This window comes from Poecile atricapillus, chromosome 18 (assembly GCF_030490865.1).
Source record: "Poecile atricapillus isolate bPoeAtr1 chromosome 18, bPoeAtr1.hap1, whole genome shotgun sequence".
In the NCBI taxonomy this organism is placed as follows: domain Eukaryota; kingdom Metazoa; phylum Chordata; class Aves; order Passeriformes; family Paridae; genus Poecile; species Poecile atricapillus.
The window spans coordinates 40,351-61,462 of NC_081266.1; the positions used below are offsets into that span (position 1 = coordinate 40,351).

Consider the following 21,112-nt stretch of genomic DNA (forward strand, 5'->3'; position numbering starts at 1 on the left):
GCCGGTGTTCCCGTCAATTGAACCCCGGAAACTGAGGCAACAGGGTATGTTCCTGCAATCTTAAACCAATACAATGGCAAATAAATGTGCGCTCGACACTTCATTTCAATCCCCTACGGCAGCAGAAAAAGATTTTTCTCGAATAAAATCTCGCAAATGATGGGAAAAGGGGGATTTTCATCTCAGTTCAGACCGTGACAAAGTGCAGACAACAGGGCTTCCCCCTCAATTTAAACCTCAGAATAACGAAAAAAGGGGAGGTACCCACAAATCAAACACATGATACGGCAAGAATACTTTTCCCCTTCCTTAATCCTTGTGTTAAAACAACACAAGGATTCGCTGTCAACCGATATACCTAACACCCTGGAAAAGGCAGGTTTTCCTCCTATCGGTACCCTCAAAAACATAGGTGAAACTCCTCCCAGTTTAAACACAGACAATAACGGAGGAGGAGTTTCTTCCCTCAGTTTTAACTTCTTTTGTCCTCATAACCCCCCCCCCCTTTTTTTTTCTTTTTTTCTTTTTTTTTTTTTTTTCTGGGAGAACAAGGCAGTGAATGGCAAAATAAAATCAAAAGGGGAGAGAGAAAAGTCCCCTCTGCAAACCCACACTGGCTCACCTGTTCAGCTGCTGCTCCGTGACACAAAGGTTTGTCCCTCAGCACCTCCTTTAAGCAATGCTCCACATCTGAGTGCATCCAGGTGTTCCCCCAGGCCCTGCGAGATCCCCTCACCATCATTCCATGAGACACCCGGGGGACCCGGCCATAAACCTCTCTCCTCCAGTTGCTCCCTGCCCAAATGAGATGCGGGAAACCATCCCCCTGAAACAGTGCCCAGTAGGACCCACCCCGTCCTCATCCTCATCACTGCTCCCACCTGGGGCTGCTCTGCTCCTTCATCATGCTCATAGCTCACACCTGGGGCTGATCTGAGCCCTCATCATCCTCACTGCTCACACCTGGGGCTGCTCTGAGCCCTCATCATCCTCACTGCTCACACCTGGGGCTGCTCTGAGCCCTCATCATCCTCACAGCTCACACCTGGCACTGCTCTGAGCCCTCATCATCCTCACTGCTCACACCTGGGGCCCCTCTGAGCCCTCATCATCCTCACTGCTCACACCTGGGGCCCCTCTGAGCCCTCATCATCCTCACTGCTCACACCTGGGGCTGCTCTGTCCCCTCATCATCCTCACAGCTCACACCTGGGGCTGCTCTGAGCCCTCATCATCCTCGCTGCTCACACCTGGGGCTGCTCTGAGCCCTCATCATCCTCACAGCTCACACCTGGCACTGCTCTGAGCCCTCATCATCCTCACTGCTCACACCTGGGGCCCCTCTGAGCCCTCATCATCCTCACTGCTCACACCTGGGGCCCCTCTGAGCCCTCATCATCCTCACTGCTCACACCTGGGGCTGCTCTGTCCCCTCATCATCCTCACAGCTCACACCTGGGGCTGCTCTGAGCCCTCATCATCCTCACTGCTCACACCTGGGGCCCCTCTGAGCCCTCATCATCCTCACTGCTCACACCTGGCACTGCTCTGTCCCCTCATCATCCTCACTGCTCACACCTGGGGCTGCTCTGAGCCCTCATCATCCTCACAGCTCACACCTGGCACTGCTCTGTCCCTTCATCATCCTCACTGCTCACACCTGGGGCCCCTCTGAGCCCTCATCATCCTCACTGCTCCCACCTGGGGCTGCTCTGAGCCCTCATCATCCTCACTGCTCACACCTGGCACTGCTCTGAGCCCTCATCATCCTCACTGCTCACACCTGGGGCTGCTCTGAGCCCTCATCATCCTCACTGCTCACACCTGGCACTGCTCTGAGCCCTCATCAACCTCACTGCTCACACCTGGGGCTGCTCTGAGCCCTCATCATCCTCACAGCTCACACCTGGCACTGCTCTGTCCCTTCATCATCCTCACTGCTCACACCTGGGGCCCCTCTGAGCCCTCATCATCCTCACTGCTCACACCTGGGGCTGCTCTGAGCCCTCATCATCCTCACAGCTCACACCTGGCACTGCTCTGTCCCTTCATCATCCTCACTGCTCACACCTGGGGCCCCTCTGAGCCCTCATCATCCTCACTGCTCCCACCTGGGGCTGCTCTGAGCCCTCATCATCCTCACTGCTCACACCTGGCACTGCTCTGAGCCCTCATCATCCTCACTGCTCACACCTGGGGCTGCTCTGAGCCCTCATCATCCTCACTGCTCACACCTGGCACTGCTCTGAGCCCTCATCAACCTCACTGCTCACACCTGGGGCTGCTCTGAGCCCTCATCATCCTCACAGCTCACACCTGGCACTGCTCTGTCCCTTCATCATCCTCACTGCTCACACCTGGGGCCCCTCTGAGCCCTCATCATCCTCACTGCTCACACCTGGGGCTGCTCTGAGCCCTCATCATCCTCACAGCTCACACCTGGCACTGCTCTGTCCCTTCATCATCCTCACTGCTCACACCTGGGGCCCCTCTGAGCCCTCATCATCCTCACTGCTCCCACCTGGGGCTGCTCTGTCCCCTCATCATCCTCACAGCTCACACCTGGCACTGCTCTGTCCCCTCATCATCCTCACTGCTCCCACCTGGGGCTGCTCTGAGCCCTCATCATCCTCACAGCTCACACCTGGCACTGCTCTGTCCCCTCATCATCCTCACAGCTCACACCTGGGGCTGCTCTGAGCCCTCATCATCCTCACAGCTCACAGTTTGTGCTGCTGTTACCCCAAGACCGAAGGCAGGGGCAGAAGGAACCCATTGCTCATTCCCTAGACAGATTGATATTACTTGTATTTATTTCTTATTTATGCCTATATATATCTCCCTATATTTATATCTTTATTATAGATTTGTATATTTTCATTTCTATATTATTTATTTAAAATCCCTGCCTCTAACCAAATAAAAAACAAAAAGCCCCTTCACCTTAAATGGTTATTTAAATATTTTAATGCCTATTTTTATCAAATTTATATTCATGTTTATATACTATATTGAACTAGGCATAACACACAAGGTATCCTATATTAAAAGATATCTCTATTAACAACTATATCTATATTATTCATATTATATATTAGAAACCTATTTGTATGTATTTATAACCCTTATATATATTTATATATTTAATATATATATTTCTATATTGTACATTTTATTTAAAAGCCCTGCCTCTACCCAAATAAAAAAAACCAAGCCTTTATTTTAAACTAGATTTAAATAATTATTTTCAACTGAGATTTATAGTTTTTATTTATGCTATATTTTGTATATATTCCTGTATTAATTCTATGGAATATAGGTTAAAGCATATTACAATAACATACATAAGATTACTTATCTTTTAGATGCGTATATTTATGGACATTATTTCTATTATATATATTCTATTTATAGGGCCTTCTATTTTTACATTTATATCTTTATCTATTTCTCTTTCTATTTTTCTGCTTTTTGAAATTTGCATTTCTTTCAATTTTAAACTCTATAAATTCATTCACCGAACACATCAGAATAACAAAAATATAAAGCCCTGAACAACCCCAAGTGCAGAACGCACTCGTCCCTATGGAACTCATCTCTATGCAACTTAGAGACACAGAAATTTCACTTGGTGCATTTTAATGCCTCATTGATGCACAGATGTGTTTTATACACTCATATTTTACAGGGAAGTAAGAGGTGGAAAAACAAAAGCCACTTTCTTAACCCTAAGCCGTTCCTGACATAACAAAACCCTAACGACGGCGCGCACAGAGAGGGGGTTTCTTTCCAAGGGAATTTAGAGAGATCCATTCCTGTTCCTTGCCAATGCCTACCGTAAAAACCACAACAGCTCCACAGGTTTTTGGATTCTGCATCCAGCCCTCGCAGGGAATTTCCTGGCAGCTCGGGGTCCCCTCTGGGCAAGGGTACCCGGCACGAGCCCTCCCCATTCCCCGCTCACCTTGCTCCTCCAGCGCAGCGCCTGCCTCCCTCTGCCGGGGACCTCGGCGTGCCCCAAGGGACACGGGAGCCCCCCAGTGCCCACCCCGTCCCCCTCAGCCTTTGCTCCTCACCCCCAAGGAAGGCACAGAACAACTCCAACTGCCCTGGACAGCAGCACCCTGCTTTATTGGAAGCCCTCCTAGGACTAGACCCCCTCCCAAAAAGGAGCTCTGCTGCAACAAGAAAAGGGGGGCAGGTGCCAGAAATACCTTCCTGGAATTTTGACCCCTGATCTTTTGACCCCAGACCCATGACCTCCTTACCCCCTGACCCCGACCTTTGACCCCGACCTTTGACATGTGACCTCATGACCTTTGAGCCCTGACCTTAGACCTTTGAAACCCTGACCTTTTACATTTGAACCCTGACCTTTGACCTTGAACCCCTGTGACCTTTGACTCTGTGAGCGTTGACTCCAAGACCTTTGACCTTTGACCCCATGACCTTCAACCTTTGACCTGTGACATTCAACCTCGTGACCTCTGACCTCGTGACCGGTGACCCTTTGACACTTGACCCCATGACCTTTCACTCTGTGACCTTTGACATTTGACCCAGTGACCTTTGACCCCCATGACCTTTGACTCCGTGACCTTTGACCCTGTGACCTTTTGACCCTGTGACCTTTGATCCCATGGCTTTTGGCCTTTGACCTCTGTGACCTTTGACCCCTGACCTTTGATCCATGACCCCCCTGACCTTTGACCCGCTGCCCTTATTCATAACCCTGACCCCTGAAATGGTGGTGGTTGTGTTTTTCTGGTTCAGATATGGTGGTGTGAATTCATTTTTAGTTAACTATGGTGGTGCATGTGTACGTCTGGTTTGATATGGGGGTCTGCAGATGCATTTTGGGTTGAATATGGTGATGTGCATTTATTTGTGGTTAAAAATGGTTGTGCTCATGCATTTCTGGTCAAATGTGGCGCTGTGCATTTGTGTGGTTTTCGGATGCTGTGCCACGCGTGTTTTGGTGGGCGCGTGTGGTGTGGCTTTTTCGGATGGTTGTGTGGCTTGGTTAGTGGATGGTAGAAAAGTTTTGAATGGGGTTTTTTAAGACAGTAAAAAGTGTTTTTTTGTTTGGTTTAATTGGTTTGGGAAAAGATTTTTTTGGAGGAAAATTGAAAAAAAGTGTTTATTTAATGAGTAAAGTATTTATAAGTATAAACAAATGAATAATAATAAATAATAAAATTTGTTGTTGTTTGAAGAGATGGTCAATTTAGAAAGTTCTTGTTGGGAAGTGTAGTTTTGTTTGTTTAGTTACATATTAGTTTTTTTGGTGTTGGAAAGTGTTGAGGCCCAGACCCCCGAGGGCTGGATGTGTGAGTTTTTGGTGTTCGGGTTTTTAGTTTAGAGTACATTTGAATAGATTTAAGAGAAAGGAAAAATATATATAGTTTGGAGAATTTTTTTGGTTTAGTTTGTTGAAACTTAATTCAAAATAAGGGAGACTTTTGTTTTGTTGTAGGTAATATCGTTTGGAGAAGGATGTGGGGGAATGAGTGTTGTTTTTGAAAATAACTTGTGTGGGGTGTTCTGTTTCTTCTGGAAATTAGTTATATATACACAGATAAGAGTAGTGATATTTAGTAAAAAGTGAGGTTTATATGTATTTTTTATTTCATGATTAGATTTTTTTGAGGTATATATTTTTTGAGATATATATTGTGTTAGTTTTTTGTATTATTTATTATGTGTCATTTGGTTTTTGAGTAAAGACAATTTTATGGAATTTTTTCAATTTAAAGTGGAATTGATTTTAATTGCTTTTGCAAATACATTTTTATATTTGTTACTGGGATTTTAGTTTTGTTAATGATATGTCAGGGTTTAGATTGGGTAGGGTTAGTTTGCTTGGTGGAGGTCGGGGTGTTAATGAATTAGGTGGCTTTTGCTAGATGTTTTTTAATATTTGAAAGATTTTTTATTCAATGTTTTTAAGATGCTTTTTAATATTTTATTGTATTTTTTTATTTGTACTTGGTGCACGGTAGGGGATACGGTCTATTTACTGAATATCATGTTTTTTAGTTTAGGTGTTGATAAGGTTGTTTTTGAAATGAGTTTTATGGTTTGCTTTAATTTTTTAGGGGAATTATGTTGTTAAAGGACTTGTTTTTTAAGGTTTAGGATGATGTTTTGAGTAGCAGTGTGAGGTATAGGGTAGGTTTTTATTTATTTAGTGATGTTTTTTATTATTGTGAGTATGTAGTGTTTATTTTGGTGTGTTTGGGGTACAGTAATGTAGTTAATTTGTTAGGTTTTTTATATTTCTATTTGGATTATTGTTACAGGGGGTTTGATTGAAGTATATGTTTTAAACTTATGGATAATGTGAGAAATATTGCTTATGGCTAAATTTATTTTTTGGTTTTGCGGTTATTTGGAGATGGTATTTTTATTTTGATGATTCGAGGTATTATGAGATTATTGAGTTAGGAACAATTTTGTTTTGTATGGTTAATTGCAGTTTGTTTTTGATCTTTTTATTTTTGTAGTTGCATGTACCTGTTTATTGCTTTGGCAGTTTTTATTATTTGTATTTTTGGGGATATGAATATTTATATGATGGATTTTTACAGGGAGTTTGTTTTTGTAGTTATTTCTTATTTTTTTAGTAGTTTAATCTTTTTTATTGTTAATGAGCTCTTCCATTATTTTTATAGAGCATTGATTATTATTTATGAATTAGAAGGTAGCAATTGGGTTAGGTTTTTTTTAGTTATGTTTAGGGCTCATTGAATGGTTTTGAGTTTAGTAACTTGTTAAGTTTTTTTAAGTAGATTGGGTTGTGTTAAGTTTAATATATGTTTCTGTCTTTTGTTTTACTTTTATGATGTGGTATGAATTATTAGTAAAAAGAGTGCAGTGGGATTTGTTGCTGCTCTTCTAATAAACTGGGTATAATTACTAATACACTTCTAAAACATGTTACTGGGATTGGTATGTAGGGGAGGACAAAGAAACTAAAAACTAAAGCTACTTGGTACAAACTTCAGTACTTTTATAAAGTTTTTATCAATCATTATTACTCAGCTTAGCATAACAGCTATTTTAATCTGTGCCCTTTTACTTCGTAAAAGTTATGTATTAGGGACAATATTTGAGTTATTTTTGGATAAAAAAATAAACTTAGGGACAAGAAAGGCACTAAAACTTGAAAAAAAGCTCAGAGACTAGAACTACATGATGGGCTCAACCCTGAGAGACGTGAACTTAAGGAACACCATTACAAAGTCCTTTACCCCAACACACAGAAGTACCAATATAACGTAATCAGTATAGGTTTTTCTTACTCTTTTGAACCCCACATTGGGCAGAAAATAATGCAATGCTTAGAAAGCTAAGACAAAAGTCAAAGTGCTGCAGGATAACTTCACAGCTCCAGACATCTTGTGAGGATCTAGGAACACCCTCTAGACTCCAACTATGCCCTACATGACAAATTTCAAATTACAGGGGCCTGGGACTTGGCCTTTTACATCTACACCCAGACTGGGCAGCAGGACAGAGCAGCTCCGGGACAACTACACCCAGACACCCGTGACACACAAGACAACAGACGAGGGGACACAATGGGGAGACAAAACTCTGGGCCACAAGAATGGCTACAAGGACCGAGAGAACGCGGAACGAGATGAGCCGGGTGAGAATGAAGGCGAGCTGATGAAGCTCACAGAACCCGGGAGGAAGAAGATGCTAATGGAATGACAAACTCCAGCAACTGCCAAGACGGATGCCCGAGAATCTGAGGGCCACAGTCCCCTACCTATCTCTGCGTTTCTTCAAGACCTAAGCCGCAGCAATGGATCCTCGCGGCGCACGGCTGTCGACACAGCTCAGAACAAGACCTCTAAAAGACATCCGATCGGATGCTTTTAAAAGAGAGACGCGATTCCAAGGCCTCTGAGAGCTCCAGAGGCAAAGCTTCGATGGTGTCGGGCTGAGGAGCCCAGAGATCAGAGATGCTACGAGTGACACCGGGGTTTCTGGTAAGCCCCCAGAAGAGATAAGGCGAGGCACGTACAACACAAGAAGCACAAAAGACACACAAGGCACGACGGACAAGTGATACGACACGCCCTGGGGCTGCTCCGTCCTGCACACCTCAGCACTGTGAACAAATGTGAGGCTCTCCCTTCACGTGGCCTAAGGGGCCACAGCCTGGACCTCCCCGTCCCCAAAGCTGACTCCATAATCCCAGGTCCAGAGTCCCAACCCGGCACCCCGATTTCAGCCCCTCTGCAATTCGCAGCCTCCGACTCAGCTCTCGGATGCCCAGCGGGGAGGATCCACATGGAGCGCCAAGGAAGGCCGCCTCGCCATCTGGGAAGTTCCTGCCATCGCCAGGCTGCCGTCTCTCGGTCAGCTACAATAAATAAAACACAAAATCAGAGGCTGATCTTTGCAGGGCATCAGCCAAAACCCAACAATTCCGCTACTCACGGTCTCCTGCGCTCGGCCACATCCTGAGGCCGCGCGCTTCGGCCACACTGGGAGCTGGACGCCGTCGTCACAGGGCGCGCCTGAGTTAAGAGAAGACAAAGTGATGCGGCATTGCTGAAACTCAAAGGGACCCTCGCTCCTCCTCCCGACATCCCCAACTCACGGCAACCCCTCGGCCCGTTCCTGAAGGCCACCCACATGGCCCCTTTACGTGGAAAACGCTCCGTCACACGGTTCCATAACGCTTCCGCAGGGCTCACGGGAGCGGTGAAGCAGCTGTGCCGGCCGGTTGGCAAGGACGTCTCAGCGAAATGCGACTGGACCGCCTAAAGCACGCAAACAAGAAGGGACGCTTGGCATTGCACCAGAACCTGAGAGCCCAGCAATAACAACAGTTTCCCTCCACCAGTCAACGCTCACCTTGCCCGCTTTGCCTTGACTGCTGCTAGCCGGCTCTACTTGCTAAAAATAAAGACAAAGAGGAGACCTGTCACACAGTGACCGGTTCCAGTTGCCCTGCAAAGACAAACATTGACTTACCTTCTCGCGGGAACCCCCTTACCCTGGACGGGGCGCTCTGCCACCGATTTCATCCGTCCGCATCTGAAAGAAAGCTGAGACAAAAGTCAAAGTGCTGCAGGGTAACTTCACAGCTCCAGATATCTTGTGTCCATTGAGGAACACCCTCTAGACTCCAACTATGCCCTACATGACAAATTTCAAATTACAGGGGCCTGGGACTTGGCCTTTTACATCTACACCCAGACTGGGCAGCAGGACAGAGCAGCTCCGGGACAACTACACCCAGACACCCGTGACACACAAGACAACAGACGAGGGGACACAATGGGGAGACAAAACTCTGGGCCACAAGAATGGCTACAAGGACCGAGAGAACGCGGAACGAGATGAGCCGGGTGAGAATGAAGGCGAGCTGATGAAGCTCGCAGAACCCGGGATGAAGAAGATGCTGATGGAATGACAAACTCCAGCAACTGCCAAGACGGATGCCCGAGAATCTGAGGGCCACAGCCCCCTACCAAACTTTGCGTTTCTTCAAGACCTAAGCCGCAGCAATGGATCCTCGCGGCGCACGGCTGTTGACACAGCTCGGAACAAGACCTCTAAAAGACATCCGATCGGATGCTTTTAAAAGAGAGACGCGATTCCAAGGCCTCTGAGAGCTCCCGAGGCAAAGCTTTGATGGTGTCGGGCTGAGGAGCCCAGAGATCAGAGATGCGAGGAGTGACGCCGGGGTTTCTGGTAAGCCCCCAGAAGAGATAAGGCGAGGCACGTACAACACAAGAAGCACAAAAGACACACAAGGCACAATGGACAAGTGATACAACACGCCCTGGGGCTGCTCCGTCCTGCGCACCTCAGCACTGTGAACAAATGTGAGGCTCTCCCTTCACGTGGCCTAAGGGGCCACAGCCTGGACCTCCCCGTCCCCAAAGCTGACTCCATAATCCCAGGTCACAAGTCCCGACCCGGCACCCCGATTTCAGCCCCTCTGCAATTTGCAGCCTCCGACTCAGCTCTCGGATGCCCAGCGGGGAGGATCCACATGGAGCGCCAAGGAAGGCCGCCTCGCCATCCGGGAAGTTCCTGCCATCGCCAGGCTGCCGTCTCTCGGTCAGCTACAATAAATAAAACACAAAATCAGAGGCTGATCTCTGCAGGGCATCAGCCAAAACCCGACAATTCCGCTACTCACGGTCTCCTGCGCTCGGCCACATCCTGAGGCCGCGCGCTTCGGCCACACTGGGAGCTGGACGCCGTCGTCACAGGGCGCGCCTGAGTTAAGAAAAGACAAAGTGATGCAGCATTGCTGAAACTCAAAGGGACCCTCGCTCCTCCTCCCGACATCCCCAACTCACGGCAACCCCTCGGCCCGTTCCTGAAGGCCACCCACACGGCCCCTTTACGTGGAAAAGGCTCCATCACACGGCCCCGTAATGTTTCCGCAGGGCTCACGGGAGAGGTGAAGCAGGCGGGCCGGTTGGTTGGCGAGGACGTCTCGGCGAAATGCGACTGGACCGCCTAAAGCACGCAAACAAGAAGGGACGCTTGGCATTGCACCAGAACCTGAGAGCCCAGCAATAACAACAGTTTCCCTCCACCAGTCAACGCTCACCTTGCCCGCTTTGCCTTGACTGCTGCTAGCCGGCTCTACTTCCTAAAAATAAAGACAAAGAGGAGACCTGTCACACAGTGACCGGTTCCAGTTGCCCTGCAAAGACAAACATTGACTTACCTTCTCGCGAGAACCCCCTTACCCTGGACGGGGCGCTCTGCCACCGATTTCATCCGTCCGCATCTGAAAGAAAGCTGAGACAAAAGTCAAAGTGCTGCAGGGTAACTTCACAGCTCCAGACATCTTGTGTCAATCTAGGAACACCTGCTAGACTCCAACTACACCCTACATCACAAATTTCAAATTACAGGGGCCTGGGACTTGTCCCTTCACACCTATACCCAGGCTGGGCAGCAGGACAGAGCAGCTCCGGGACAACTACACCCAGACACCCGTGACACACAAGACAACAGACAAGGGGACACAATGGGGAGACAAAACCCTGGGCCACAAGAACGGCCGCAAGGACCGAGAGAACGCGGAACGAGATGAGCCGGGTGAGAATGAAGGCGAGCTGATGAAGCTCACAGAACCCGGGAGGAAGAAGATGCTAATGGAATGACAAACTCCAGCAACTGCCAAGACGGATGCCCGAGAATCTGAGGGCCACAGTCCCCTACCTATCTCTGCGTTTCTTCAAGACCTAAGCCGCAGCAATGGATCCTCGCGGCGCACGGCTGTCGACACAGCTCAGAACAAGACCTCTAAAAGACATCCGATCGGATGCTTTTAAAAGAGAGACGCGATTCCAAGGCCTCTGAGAGCTGCAGAGGCAAAGCTTCGATGGTGTCGGGCTGAGGAGCCCAGAGATCAGAGATGCGAGGAGTGACGCCAGGGTTTCGGATAAGCCCCCAGAAGAGATAAGGCGAGGCACGTACAACACAAGAAGCACAAAAGACACACAAGGCACGACGGACAAGTGATACGACACGCCCCGGGACTGCTCTGTCCTGCACACCTCAGCACTGTGAACAAATGTGAGGCTCTCCCTTCACGTGGCCTAAGGGGCCACAGCCTGGACCTCCCCATCAACAAAGCTGACTCCATAATCCCAGGTCACGAGTCCCGACCCGGCACCCCGATTTCAGCCCCTCTGCAATTCGCAGCCTTCGACTCAGCTCTCGGATGCCCAGCGGGGAGGATCCACATGGAGCGCCAAGGAAGGCCGCCTCGCCATCCGGGAAGTTCCTGCCATCGCCAGGCTGCCATCTCTCGGTCAGCTACAATAAATAAAACACAAAATCAGAGGCTGATCTTTGCAGGGCATCAGCCAAAACCCAACAATTCCGCTACTCACGGTCTCCTGCGCTCGGCCACATCCTGAGGCCGCGCGCTTCGGCCACACTGGGAGCCGGACGCCGTCGTCACAGGGCGCGCCTGAGTTAAGAGAAGACAAAGTGATGTGGCATTGCTGAAACTCAAAGGGACCCTCGCTCCTCCTCCCGACATCCCCAACTCACGGCAACCCCTCGGCCCGTTCCTGAAGGCCACACACATGGCCCCTTTACGTGGAAAACGCTCCGTCACACGGTTCCATAACGCTTCCGCAGGGCTCACGGGAGCGGTGAAGCAGCTGTGCCGGCCGGTTGGCAAGGACGTCTCGGCGAAACGCGACTGGACCGCCTAAAGCACGCAAACAAGATGGGAGGCATAGCATTGCACCAGAAACTGAGAGCCCAGCGATAACAACAGCTTCCCTCCACTGGTCAATGCTCACCTTGCCCACTTCGCCTTGACTGCTGCCAGCTGGCTCTACTTCCTAAAAATAAAGACAAAGAGGAGACCTGTCACACAGTGACCGGTTCCAGTTGCCCTGCAAAGACAAACATTGACTTACCTTCTCGCGGGAACCCCCTTACCCTGGATGGGGCGCTCTGCCACTGATTTCATCCGTCCGCATCTGAAAGAAAGCTAAGACAAAAGTCAAAGTGCTGCAGGGTAACTTCACAGCTCCAGACATCTTATGTCAACCTAGGAACACCCGCTAGACTCCAACTACACCTACATGACAAATTTCAAGTAACAGGGGCCTGGGACTTGTCCCTTCACACCTACACCCAGGCTGGGCAGCAGGACAGAGCAGCTCCAGGACTACTACACCCAGACACCCGTGACACACAAGACAACAGACGAGGGGACACAATGGGGAGACAAAACTCTGGGCCACAAGAATGGCCGCAAGGACCGAGAGAACGCGGAACGAGATGAGCCGGGTGAGAATGAGCTGATGAAGCTCGCAGAACCCGGGAGGAAGAAGATGCTGATGGAATGACAAACTCCAGCAACTGCCAAGACGGATGCCCGAGAATCTGAGGGCCACAGCCCCCTACCAAACTTTGCGTTTCTTCAAGACCTAAGCCGCAACAATGGATCCTCGCGGTGCACGGCTGTTGACACAGCACGGAACAAGACCTCTAAAAGACATCCGATCGGATGCTTTTAAAAGAGAGACGCGATTCCAAGGCCTCTGAGAGCTCCAGAGGCAAAGCTTTGATGGTGTCGGACTGAGGAGCCCAGAGATCGGAGATGGTACGAGTGACGCGGGGGTTTCTGGTAAGCCCCCAGAAGAGATAAGGCGAGGCACGTACAACACAAGAAGCACAAAAGACACACAAGGCACACTGGACAAGTGATACGACACGCCCTGGGGCTGCTCCGTCCTGCACACCTCAGCACTGTGAACAAATGTGAGGCTCTCCCTTCACGTGGCCTAAGGGGCCACAGCCTGGACCTCCCCGTCCCCAAAGCTGACTCCATAATCCCAGGTCACAAGTCCCGACCCGGCACCCCGATTTCAGCCCCTCTGCAATTTGCAGCCTCCGACTCAGCTCTCGGATGCCCAGCGGGGAGGATCCACATGGAGCGCCAAGGAAGGCCGCCTCGCCATCCGGGAAGTTCCTGCCATCGCCAGGCTGCCGTCTCTCAGTCAGCTACAATAAATAAAACACAAAATCAGAGGCTGATCTCTGCAGGGCATCAGCCAAAACCCAACAATTCCACTACTCACGGTCTCCTGTGAACGGCCATGTCCTGAGGCCACGCGCTTCGGCCACACCGGGAGCCGGACGCCGTCATCGCAGGGCACGCCTGAGTTAAGAAAAGACAAAGTGATGTGGCATTGCTGAAACTTGAACAGGCCCTCACTCCTCCTCCCGACATCCCCAACTCACGGCAACCCCTCGGCCCGTTCCTGAAGGCCACCCACACGGCCCCTTTACGTGGAAAAGGCTCCGTCACACCGTCCTGTAATGTTTCCGCAGGGCTCACGGGAGCGGTGAAGCAGCTGTGCCGGCCGGTTGGCAAGGACGTCTCGGCGAAATGCGACTGGACCGCCTAAAGGACACAAACAAGATGGGACACTTGGCATTGCACCGGAAACTGAGAGCCCAGCGATAACAACAGCTTCCCTCCACCAGTCAACGCTCACCTTGCCCACTTCGCCTTGACTGCTGCTAGCCGGCTTCACTTCCTAAAAATAAAGACAAAGAGGAGACCTGTAACACAGTGACCGGTTCCAGTTGCCCTGCAAAGACAAACATTGACTTACCTTCTCGCGGGAACCCCCTTACCCTGGATGGGGCGCTCTGCCACTGATTTCATCCGTTCGCATCTGAAAGAAAGCTGAGACAAAAGTCAAAGTGCTGCAGGGTAACTTCACAGCTCCAGATATCTTGTGTCCATCGAGGAACACCCTCTAGACTCTAACTATGCCCTACATGACAAATTTCAAATTACAGGGGCCTAGGACTCGGCCTTTTACACCTACACCCAGGCTGGGCAGCAGGACAGAGCAGCTCCGGGACAACTACACCCAGACACCCGTGACACACAAGACAACAGACGAGGGGACACAACGGGGAGACAAAACTCTGGGCCACAAGAATGGCCGCAAGGACCGAGAGAACGCGGAACGAGATGAGCCGGGTGAGAATGAAGGCGAGCTGATGAAGCTCACAGAACCCTGGATGAAGAAGATGCTGATGGAATGACAAACTCCAGCAACTGCCAAGACAGATGCCAGAGAATCTGAGGGCCACAGCCCCCTACCTATCTTTGTGTTTCTTCAAGACCTAAGCCGCAGCAATGGATCCTCGCGGCGCACGGCTGTTGACACAGCTCGGAACAAGACCTCTAAAAGACATCCGATCGGATGCTTTTAAAAGAGAGACGCGATTCCAAGGCCTCTGAGAGCTCCTGAGGCAAAGCTTTGATGGTGTCGGGCTGAGGAGCCCAGAGATCAGAGATGCGAGGACTGACGCCGGGGTTTCTGGTAAGCCCCCAGAAGAGATAAGGCGAGGCACGTACAACACAAGAAGCACAAAAGACACACAAGGCACAATGGACAAGTGATACAACACGCCCTGGGGCTGCTCCGTCCTGCGCACCTCAGCACTGTGAACAAATGTGAGGCTCTCCCTTCACGTGGCCTAAGGGGCCACAGCCTGGACCTCCCCGTCCCCAAAGCTGACTCCATAATCCCAGGTCACAAGTCCCGACCCAGCACCCCGATTTCAGTCCCTCTGCAATTTGCAGCCTCCGACTCAGCTCTCGGATGCCCAGCGGGGAGGATCCACATGGAGCGCCAAGGAAGGCCGCCTCGCCATCCGGGAAGTTCCTGCCATCGCCAGGCTGCCGTCTCTCGGTCAGCTACAATAAATAAAACACAAAATCAGAGGCTGATCTTTGCAGGGCATCAGCCAAAACCCGACAATTCCGCTACTCACGGTCTCCTGCGAACGGCCACATCCTGAGGTCACGCGCTTCGGCCACACTGGGAGCCAGACGCCGTCATCGCAGGGCGCGCCTGAGTTAAGAAAAGACAAAGTGATGTGGCATTGCTGAAACTTGAACAGGCCCTCACTCCTCCTCCCGACATCCCCAACTCACGGCAACCCCTCGGCCCGTTCCTGAAGGCCACCCACACGGCCCCTTTACGTGGAAAAGGCTCCGTCACACCGTCCTGTAATGTTTCCGCAGGGCTCACGGGAGCGGTGAAGCAGGCGGGCCGGCCGGTTGGGGAGGACGTCTCGGCGAAATGCGACTGGACCGCCTAAAGCACGCAAACAAGATGGGACACTTGGCATTGCACCGGAAACTGAGAGCCCAGCGATAACAACAGCTTCCCTCCACCAGTCAACGCTCACCTTGCCCACTTCGCCTTGACTGCTGCTAGCCGGCTTCACTTCCTAAAAATAAAGACAAAGAGGAGACCTGTAACACAGTGACCGGTTCCAGTTGCCCTGCAAAGACAAACATTGACTTACCTTCTCGAGGAAACCCCCTTACCCTGGACGGGGCGCTCTGCCATCGATTTCATCTGTCCGTATCTGAAAGAGAGCTAAGACAAAAGTCAAAGTGCTGCAGGGTAACTTCACAGCTCCAGACATCTTGTGTCAATCTAGGAACACCTGCTAGACTCCAACTACACCCTACATCACAAATTTCAAATAACAGGGGCCTGGTACTTGTCCCTTCACACCTACACCCAGGCTGGGCAGCAGGACAGAGCAGCTCCGGGACAACTACACCCAGACACCCGTGACACACCAGACAACAGACGAGGGGACACAACGGGGAGACAAAACTCTGGGCCACAAGAATGGCCGCAAGGACCGAGAGAACGCGGAACGAGATGAGCCGGGTGAGAATGAGCTGATGAAGCTCGCAGAACCCGGGAGGAAGAAGATGCTGATGGAATGACAAACTCCAGCAACTGCCAAGACGGATGCCCGAGAATCTGAGGGCCACAGCCCCCTACCAAACTTTGCGTTTCTTCAAGACCTAAGCCGCAGCAATGGATCCTCGCGGCGCACGGCTGTTGACACAGCTCGGAACAAGACCTCTAAAAGACATCCGATCGGATGCTTTTAAAAGAGAGACGCGATTCCAAGGCCTCTGAGAGCTCCAGAGGCAAAGCTTCGATGGTGTCGGGCTGAGGAGCCCAGAGATCAGAGATGCTACGAGTGACACCGGGGTTTCTGGTAAGCCCCCAGAAGAGATAAGGCGAGGCACGTACAACACAAGAAGCACAAAAGACACACAAGGCACAATGGACAAGTGATACAACACGCCCTGGGGCTGCTCTGTCCTGCACACCTCAGCACTGTGAACAAATGTGAGGCTCTCCCTTCACATGGCCTAAGGGGCCACAGCCTGGACCTCCCCGTCCCCAAAGCTGACTCAAAAATCCCGGGTCACGAGTCCCAACCCGGCACCCCGCTATCATAACCCTCTACAAGTCGTAGCCTTTGACTTAGCTCTTGGATGCCCGGCGGGGAGTAGCCAGACGGGGCGTCAAGGAAGGCCACCTCGCTCTCTGGGAAGCTCCTGCCATCGCCAGGATGTCGTCTCCTGGTCAGCTACAATCTAGAAGACCAAATATCAACGCAGGATCTTAGCGGCACATCTGTGAAAATTCAGCACTTACCTTCTCTAGAGAATGCCCAGGTTCATGGGCCGCACACTTCACCCCGCAGGGAGGCAGAGGCTTGCTTCACAGCAGTATTGGCTGACACAGCCAAATTACCACCACCTCAAGGAGGGGAGGAAGACTCTCCAGTCAGTGAGGGACAGGGAGCCCAGGGTACCCCAAGGATGGAAACCCCAGCTTATATGACAGCAGTAGGCCCTAGCACCCACTATCTCTTCCTGGCTGGCCCTAGCACCAGGGGTACTGCCTGCAGCTCTCGGGGGTTCTGGCACTCTGCTGCTTTAGGGTTCCTGCCTGCAGCTGTCTCAGGGAAATGGGGGCACTGTTAGGGCTGCTGTTCAGGGTTTGGGTACACCTGAACTCTACCTTATATCCCAACCTGTACCCCTTTTATTTTCAATGTTTGTCTACAGCCCTCAAGCTTTTGACCTCTGAAGCCCTCCCTCAACCTCTCTGTGTCACTGCCAAGCTCCCCCGCTGAACCCTACAAACTTAGTTAGAACCCTACGCTTGCAACCGGGGATGCTCCTTATCCATAGGCCCCAAGAGATGTCCATTAGCCCGGACCAGGCAATCCACAGTTGCTCCCTACCCTACCTAAGTTTGGCCCTGAGACAGGGCAGAGGCTGACAGAGCCGAACTCTTTGCGGAGGCTAGGCACGAAGCCCTGCCAACCGCCGCCTCGAGGAGGGGTGGGAGCAATCCCCGGCTGCGGAGGGACCGAGAGCCCAGGGTGGGGCGGGGCGGGAAACCCCCTGTTTCCCCAACCCTACGGATCGTCCCCCCACTATCTCCTGGCTGACCCTAGCACCAGGGGTACTGTCTGCAGTACCAGGGGTTCTGGCACTCTGCTGCTTTAGGGTTCCTGCCTGCAGCTGTCTCAGGGAAACGGGAACGCTGTTAGGGCTGCTGTTTAGGGTTTGAATAGTCCTGTACTCTACCTTATATCCCAACCTGTACCCCTTTTATTTTCACTGTTTGTCTCCAGCCCTCGACCTCTGAAGCCCTCCCTCAGCCTCTCTGTGTCACTGCCAAGTTCCCACGCTGAACCCTACAAACTTAGTTAGAACCCTACGCTTGCAACCGGGGATGCTCCTTATCCATAGGCCCCAAGAGATGTCCATTAGCCCGGACCAGGCAATCCACAGTTGCTCCCTACCCTACCTAAGTTTGGCCCTGAGACAGGGCAGAGGCTGACAGAGCCGAACTCTTTGCGGAGGCTAGGCACGAAGCCCTGCCAACCGCCGCCTCGAGGAGGGGTGGGAGCAATCCCCGGCTGCGGAGGGACCGAGAGCCCAGGGTGGGGCGGGGCGGGAAACCCCCTGTTTCCCCAACCCTACGGATCGTCCCCCCACTATCTCCTGGCTGGCCCTAGCACCAGGGGTACTGTCTGCAGTACCAGGGCTTCTGGCACTCTGCTGCTTTAGGGTTCCTGCCTGCAGCTGTCTCAGGGAAACGGGAGCACTGTTAGGGCTGCTGTTTAGGGTTTGGGGTGGGGTACACCTGAACTCCACCTTACCTATACCCCTTCTTTTCACTGTTTCCTCAGCCTTTTTTTTTTTGGAATTCTTGTGACAGATTGAGGGCACCGGGGAGGGACTGCCAAAGTGAAATCAAAAGGGAAAAGGAGAAAGATCACCCCTGCAAATCCACAGTGGCTCAGCTGTTCAGGTGCTGCTTCCTGGCAAAAAGCTTTGTCCCTCACCATCTCCTTTAAGCGGTGCTCCACATCCAAGTGCATCCACATGCTCCCCCAGACCCTATGAGATGCTCTCACCATCACTCCATCAGATGCCACTGGGAGCCCACCAGAAACTCCTCTCCTCCGGCAGATCCCTGCCAACGTTGATTTGCCACTCGTATTTGACCCTGTAATAACGGCAAAATTGTTGCCCTCCGTCAGGTACGTGTTGTTAGACACAGGTTTTTCCATAGCCATCTTTTCAAGAACGGGGTGCCATCCCTGCTTGATTGCTAAATTATCGGTAAAATCTGGAAAACCTAAATGAGAAAAAGAATCTAGAAGACTGATGAGTTAATATGGGAACCTTTACATCATTAAACTAATAGGTTTTGAAATAAAGTGAATTCTTCCACTCCAACTGCAAAAATCCCATTCCTAAAAACGAAATAACCAAAAAACAAATAGCATCAAATTCCCACCAATATCATCAATAAAATCACAGAACCTCCACCAGCCAAGGGAAAAAAATCTTAACCTAGAAAAAACCCAAACCACCTCAAAAAGATTCAATACTGAAACACAACGCATCCTAACACCTCAACTACCTATACTGAAGTAAACTTTCAAAACAAATATTCCCTCTATCCACATCACCAATACCAGATAAAACCAATAAAGTACTCTATCACAGCACCCCTGAATCAAAAAACTAAATTGCCCTAAAATTTTTTAATCACAAATTAACCCCAAAATAAAAACTTTAATCTCGCTAACAAAGAAAACCCCAAAACAGGTAACACAAACAAAACCCACACCGTACAACCGACTACCGGCAAAAACGGATACTATGCTCTTTCACTAACAGTTCTTATAACATCAGCAAAGTTAAACATAAATAAAAAGCAACCCTATTGAACTCCACACAACAAATCACACCAACTGTTAAAAAATAATCAAACTAACTCACTAAACTCAAGACCATTCAACTAACCCTAAACATTAGTAAAGAAAACCCCAAAGCTCTACATTTATAGTAATACATAATTACCAATACTCTATAAAAAAATTTAATAGCTAATTAAAAACATTAAAAAAACAATCTAAACTACTAAAAAGTTAAAAAATACCACCCACAAAAATATACCTATAAAAATCCACCATATAAATGCCTGTGTCCCCAGAAAGGAAACTAAGAAATGCCACAACAGAAAGAAATCCAAACTTATCATCAACACCTAAACTAAAAAAGACAACATTAAATAAATAGAACATATCTGTTATTACACAGAACTACAAACAAAATAAGATTAGACCATCAATTACTAAAAATCACCTTAAAACCACTCAATAAAATACTTTCAAAAATTGAAAACTGCATCTAACAAAAGCCACCTAATTAACACCCAAAACTCCCCTAACCAAACAAACCCTACCCCATCTGAACCCCTACATACAATAGAGAACTAAAATCCCAATAATACCTATCAAAACCTATTTTAATTGATTCTACCTAAAATACAAAAAAACCCATTCATAAAATCATCTTTATTCAGAAACAAAATTTCACATAGTATACAGCATAAAAAAAATAAAGCAACACACTGTGTACCACCAAAAAAAACCTAATATTGAATAAAAACCACATATAAATACCTTTACTTACTAAATATTACAACCACTATTTATATTTACCTGTATTTCTATAAAAGTATATCTAAAATTAAAAAGCATTAATTTAATCATTAAGGCAAAGATATACAATAAAAAATAAAATGTCCTAAAATTCCATTATATTATATCCCCACCATCTGCTTTATGCCCAAACATAAGTTCTGTAACTTCAAAACTAAGAAAGAAAAAAATTCTTTGAACACACAATCTACATACAGTACTAATACAGCCTCACACAAATTCTCTCTCAAATCTATTGTCTAACAAAGGCAACAAGAAATCAATTTTTTACTTTTTTAAAATAACTTCTCATTGATTAGTGAATACAAAGTAATTGCCAAAACCGTAACAACTTCTTCTAAAACTATTCAACTTTACTCCGATCCAAAAACCCAGGCTACCACCAAAACACCCCACGGCTCAAAAAGATCCACGCAACAGCCCAACTCCAAAAACATCCAAACCATACGTGCAGAAAAACCCTTCTAAATCTCCTGCTCTTTTCTCCACAACAAAACAATTATCATTTCGTTATTCATCCTTTTTTCCTCTTACCTATGCCCTACTTATTAAAATAAACATTTTTTTTCAATTGTCCTCAAAAGATATTTCCTTTAAAATCAATTAAAAAACAGACTGAAACCTGCCTTCTATTAAGAAACACATTCGTTTTAAAACATTTCCTCCCAGTTTGTCTCAAACCTTTCTAAGGTTTGGATCCCGTTCCAGTGCACCA

The 21,112-nt window shown here is 49.1% G+C and overlaps 4 long non-coding RNA genes across 4 annotated transcripts; all 4 read right to left on the reverse strand.

Annotated features, from left to right (window-relative positions):
* Positions 1-6,888: 6,888 nt before the first annotated feature.
* LOC131586190 (uncharacterized) lies at positions 6,889-8,910 on the reverse strand. Its single transcript, XR_009279109.1, has 4 exons — positions 8,875-8,910; positions 8,618-8,780; positions 8,455-8,534; positions 6,889-8,377 (listed from the first exon to the last, which is right to left on the reverse strand). It is a non-coding gene; the product is annotated as an uncharacterized LOC131586190 (long non-coding RNA).
* A 13-nt stretch (positions 8,911-8,923) lies between these two features.
* LOC131586187 (uncharacterized) lies at positions 8,924-11,805 on the reverse strand. The gene is made up of 4 exons (XR_009279106.1): positions 10,592-11,805; positions 10,335-10,497; positions 10,172-10,251; positions 8,924-10,094 (listed from the first exon to the last, which is right to left on the reverse strand). It is a non-coding gene; the product is annotated as an uncharacterized LOC131586187 (long non-coding RNA).
* Positions 11,806-11,884: 79 nt separating this feature from the next.
* Positions 11,885-12,634, reverse strand: LOC131586188 (uncharacterized). Its single transcript, XR_009279107.1, has 3 exons — positions 12,309-12,634; positions 12,052-12,214; positions 11,885-11,968 (listed from the first exon to the last, which is right to left on the reverse strand). It is a non-coding gene; the product is annotated as an uncharacterized LOC131586188 (long non-coding RNA).
* Positions 12,635-13,721: 1,087 nt separating this feature from the next.
* LOC131586189 (uncharacterized) lies at positions 13,722-17,587 on the reverse strand. The gene is made up of 5 exons (XR_009279108.1): positions 15,736-17,587; positions 15,479-15,641; positions 15,316-15,395; positions 14,019-15,238; positions 13,722-13,924 (listed from the first exon to the last, which is right to left on the reverse strand). It is a non-coding gene; the product is annotated as an uncharacterized LOC131586189 (long non-coding RNA).
* Positions 17,588-21,112: the final 3,525 nt, after the last annotated feature.